Genomic DNA, 5863 nt, shown 5'->3' on the forward strand with positions numbered 1-5863 from the left:
TTCAAACTTGCAAATCTGACAACGAATATTACTAACATAATAGTAATTATTCCGAGTCATGCAAACAACATTTGCAATCATTCATCACAAATACGGTTTTAAATAACCCTTTTAACAACCTTTTAAAATGGTTTTAAACAACCTTTTTACAAGCAGGACACGCCTCTTGGTTCGGCTCATGGCTCGTGCCCCAAGGCCTCCTGTTTTCATCTTTTATAAACCTGGGCAGAGCCCCTTCCCTCGCCAATAGGCTCGTGCCCTAATGGGGCTGCCTGGCACTGTTCTGCCTCATTTTTAGCATTTGTCTAGGACAATCCCAATTACGGTTAACCCGAATACGTGACAGATCAGATTGACAAATTTACGTTTTTTATACTTGGTCATTTGACACCCTTTTTCAAACAAATGGATCGTGTTAGGCATCATAATCCGAATTTGGTAAATGGATGTTTAATTTCCATTTTCACATGCAAATCAATCTAAATCCAACTCGACATCATTTTCTTGTATTTGGATAAACAAACCTGTGCATTCATGCATTTACACCGTTTTATCAACTCTTGCACTTAAACAACCACGATCGATCAGTAGAGGCCGCTAACGCGGGCGGGATTGGGTGTCCGATTAAAGGGCTTCCCAATACGTACCCTCACCCCTTACTCGGAACCTTTGGATAGTGGATGGCCTTATCCAGGGCGTACGAGAGTCATTTTAGGCATAGAATGCTAAAAGGGGGACGAGTCCTTATCTTTAGTACCTATGTCAAACACCGCTTTTTGCCTTGATTGACCTAGGTATAAAGTGGATTCGAACGGGTTCCAAGCATCCCACAAATGCTTGGTGGCGACTCCGAACATCTCTAATCGTTTCGAGACCTTTACCGAGACGAAACCGGCCGATCTAAAGCGATCCGGTCGAAAGCATTTTTACGCCGCCGAGCGTGGCTTTCTAGACCGCTGCATGTCCAAAGATTGGCTTGGCGTGCAGGTGGCCCGTGACCGCAAATCGGTAGGTGGCCCAAATCCACAGACCGGCCTGTGGCCCATGTCCACACATGAATGTTCAATAGAAGCCATAAAGTCAGCTACTTTGTTGGATTCACAAAAGCAATGCTTAATTATCACTTTATCGAAGAAATTAAGATCAAATTTTACATCCTTGATAATACTAGAAATTTCCGAAGGAATTTGCCAAGTATTGCGGATTGAGTTGATAACACATAAATTATCACCTTCAACAATTAACTTTGACATTTATAAGTATTTAGCTACTAAAATGCCTTCTTTTAAAGCGAGAGCTTCCGCAACAAGAATATTATTAGACCCGCACTTTTTTACTCCTGACAAAACGACCTATTATGATTTATTATACAATATCTTGAAGAAGCCTTATTCCCATATATCTTCGATACGTCAAAATTTAGTTTTGGAAACACATTTCTAGGTTTCTCCCACCAAATTTATTCCTTAATAATAATGTTTCTAACTGACACGGCTTTATCAGGATTGTTGAGATCCGTATGTCTAGTCTCATTCCAAATCATAATGCTATTATGACATAAAAGAATAAGTTTGCTGATATTAATATGAACATTATTAAAAATAATGTCATTTATGTGAAACCATGCATTCCACCAAATAAATCCAATCTTAATGAAATCGGCTTTTGAAATTATGTTTTTAAGATGATTAAGTTTCGCTATAAAGTTCATTTCCCTTCATGTACTTTGATAAGCTAAAGATAGGAAATATTTCTTATTATTTGAATTATATTTTTCTGATGTACAATGATAATGTCTTGCGGTATTTATACAAACCCGACTACCATGCCAAAGGTCATTATTGAATACTGCATTTACATCATATAAAATTCCAAATCAAAGGTTCATTGAACTATGATTGATTGTCACTGATGGCAAGAAATTGGTACATCGTACCATAATTTTCGTAACACCCCCCCTCAAGCTGGAGCATGTAGATCAAGAATGGCCAGCTTGCGAAGAATGTAATAAAATTGTGGCGCGCCTAATGCTTTGGTAAAGATATCGGCAAGCTTTTCATGAGTAGAGACATGGGCCGTGCTAACTAGGCCTTCATAAATCGCGTCACGAACAAAGTGGCAATCAATCTCAATGTGTTTTGTACGCTCGTGAAAAACAGGATTACGAGCGAGATGTAACGCTAATTGATTGTCACAAAATATGCGCATAGGCAGGGACATCGAGACATCGAGACTGGAGAAAAGGCCCTTGAGCCATTTTAACTCACAAACAAGAGCGGCCATGGAGCGATATTCGGCCTCGGTAGAAGATAAAGAAACAGTAGCTTGGTTTTTAGTCTTCCATGAAATAGGCGACCCGTCAAGAAGGACAATCCAGTCGGTAGTTGAGCGTCAGGACAATGAACACCCAGCCCAATAAGAGTCACACCAACCATCGATAAGAAACTGACTATCGGAGCGTAACAAAATACCTTGACCCAGACTACCTTTTAAGTAACGAACAATACGTAGCGCGGCAGCCATATGTTCTTGGCGTGGCTGGTGTAAATATTGAGAAAGCACATAAACAGAATAAGTGATGTCGGGGCGCGTAATAGCAAGGTAAACAAGACATCCAACGAGACGTTGTTAAGGTTCAGCGTCCTCCAAAATAGCGCCTTCCGCCACCCCAAGCTTATGATGTTGATCAATTAGTGTGGCACACGGTTTGGCACCGAGTAAACCTGTCTCGGAGATTATGTCAAGTGCATACTTGCGTTGGCTTAAATATATGCCTTCGCTACTACGAGATACCTCAAAACCCAAAACATATTTCAGCGGCCCAAGATCCTTCATATGAAAACAATTACCCAAATACATCTTGAAAGTAGCAATAGCGGAAGAGTCATTACCCGCGATGACAAGGTCGTCAACATAAATGAGAACAAAGAGACGGACCGCACCACCTGAGTAAGAAAATAAGGAATAATCAGAATATGACTGAAGGAACCCATAATCACGAAGGGCGGCAGCGAGCTTAGAGAACCAGCAACGGGGAGCTTGACGAAGACCATATAAGGATTTTTTTTTAAGCGATAAACTTTCCCTTATTTTCCCCGACTAAAACCAGGAGGCAACCTCATGTAAACTTCTTCACTCAAATCACCGTGAAGGAAAGCATTATGAACATCCATTTGATGCAGTTCCCATTTTTTGATAGCGGCAATAGCAAGAAATGCCCGTATAGTACCCATTTTAACAACGGGAGCAAATGTTTCCTGGTAATCTAAACCGTCAATATGATGATTACCAAAAATGACAAGACGTGCTTTATATCTTTAAATAGAGCCATCCGATTTATATTTGATGCGATACACCCAACGACAACCAAGTGCCTTTTTATTAGGCTGAAGATCGGTGAGCTCCCATGTGTTATTACGTTCAAGGGCGTCAATTTCATCACGCATTGCGGCACACCAGGCGTCATCTCGAAATGCTTCCTTGAAGGAAGGCGGTTCGACACCGGATGTTATGGCTGCAAGGAAGTGACGCTGCTTCTCCGAAAATTTATTACAATTAACATAATTGGCAAGAGAATAAGGTGTACCTGAGGGAGACGTAGAGGAAGTCGGAGAGCTAGAGGGCGGAGATGGACTTTGTGCAGTGTCAAGAACATAACCACGAAGGCAAGAATTGGGAAACTTAATGCGATGACCACGACCCAAAACGTTATCGTTCGTGGGCCCCCTTCCGCTAGCAGCTCCAGTGGTGGTAGTGGTGGTGGTCTCAGCTGTAGAAACAGCCCCGTCCATATTACCAGAAACACCAACTTCCGGTCCATCAGAATCATCATCCCCATCCGAAGGAACAATTATATCAGGGGGTCATTATTCACGGTTGGGGTATCAATGTCACCATTGAACGGGGTAGTAGAAGGAGGCAAATCAGAGGCGAAAAAAGGAGGTAAATCAGGGGTGTATGGGAAAATGTGCTTGTGAAAGATGACATCACGAGAAACAAAATAAGTCTTTGATTCAAGGTCGTATAATTTCCATCCTTTTTTATTGTGAGGATAGCCAACAAATATGCATTTACGACCGCGCTTAGCAAATTTATCCCCTCCCGTATTTTGGTTGTGAGCAAAACACAAACACCCAAAGACACACAAATTTGAATAGGACAGGGGTTGGCCGAATAAAATTTCATAGAGTGTTTTGTTATCGAGCAAAGCATATGGGGTACGATTGATTAAAAAAGCAGAAGTAAGGATACATTCTCCCCAAAATTCCCGAGGTAAATTAGCTTGAAACCGAAGAGCTTGGGCAACATTCAAAATATGACGGTGTTTACGTTCGACACGCCCATTTTATTGGGGCGTGCCTAGGCAAGAAGTTTGAAATGAAATGCCTCTGTTGAAAAAATAACCTGCCATAAAATAAAATTTGGTGCCGTTATCACTACGCACAATTTTGACGGTTTTAGAAAATTGGGTGGAAATCATATTGAGGAAATTCAAGAATATTTCTGTAACCTTAGTCTTATCAATCAATAAATAGACCCAAGTAGCACAGGAATAATCATCAACAAGAGTCAAAAAATGTTTGGCCTCGGAAGAAGAAGCAATACGATATGACCCCCATAAATCACAGTGTATTAATTCAAATAAATCGGAAGCTCGTTTATCATTCAACTGAAAACTAGAACGAGTTTGTTTTGTAAAGTGACAAGCTTCACAAATAATGTTTTTTATTGGAATAAAAACTACTAGCAAAAGGGATAGCTTTGACCACTTTATCGGAAGGGTGCCCCAAGCGTTGATGCCAAAGGGAAAGAGATCTTATAGCCACTTGATGAACCTTTAGGCGAGGCTCTGCACTAATCCAATAAAGTCCATCCCGTAGCTCACCGACTCCAATCGTCTTCCTCAAAGAACGGTCCTGAATGAGACAAGAATTTTTAGCAAATTTGAAAACATAGTCATGAACCGATGTAAGCTGCGAAACGGATATCAAATTACATGTGAGGCTAGAAATATATAAAACATTATGCAAAGTGAGGGCTGAATTAATATAAATCGAACCCACAAGAGTGGACTCGACGCGGTGTCCATTAGGAAGACCAACGGGGCGAGGGGGTATCACGGCCTGGTCAAGCAAGCAAGATAAAGTACCGGTGACGTGATTGGAGGCACCGATGTCGAGTATCCAAGAACACATACCACTCAGACGGTCATGGGCAAGAATGGAGGAGGAGACCATATTAGCTTGAACAAGAGGATCCACCGGTTGTGACCCACGGCCAGTAGCACTGTTGCTGCCCCCGGAACCAGAAGGGCCGTTTTTAGAGCCACCATTGCCACGCCCAGCAGCTTTATAACGACGGTAATCGGCCATATTTCAAGGCCTATCACACCACCACTCAGGAAAACGATTAGTTTTGAAAAAACAATGGTGAATGTCATGACCCCGAGTCTCAAAAGAAGAACAAAACAATTGTCGACGCTCACCTCGCTCCTTGCACGCAAAGCACGCCAATCAACGGTAGAAGGAGCAGGGGTAGGTGTTGCAAAAGCTAAAACATTAGAGACATCAGGAGCGGTCTCAACAGGGGCACGAAGATGCTCTTCTTGCAAAACGGCATGATATGCCTGACTTAAAGTGGGCAGAGGATCAAGTTGAAACAGTTGGGACCGTAAATTAGCATACAATGTCGCATCCAAGCCCATAAAAAATTGATGCAACCTTTCGTTATCCAATCGTTTTACAGCGGCAGGTTCGATGCCACATTCGCATTGGCCGCATTTACAAGCAAAAGGTGGTGCATGCACAACAATTGAATCCCAAAGAGCTTTCATTTTTCCATAATAAGTTGTCACGTCCATACC

The sequence above is a fragment of the Silene latifolia genome, chromosome 11 (assembly GCF_048544455.1).
Source record: "Silene latifolia isolate original U9 population chromosome 11, ASM4854445v1, whole genome shotgun sequence".
In the NCBI taxonomy this organism is placed as follows: domain Eukaryota; kingdom Viridiplantae; phylum Streptophyta; class Magnoliopsida; order Caryophyllales; family Caryophyllaceae; genus Silene; species Silene latifolia.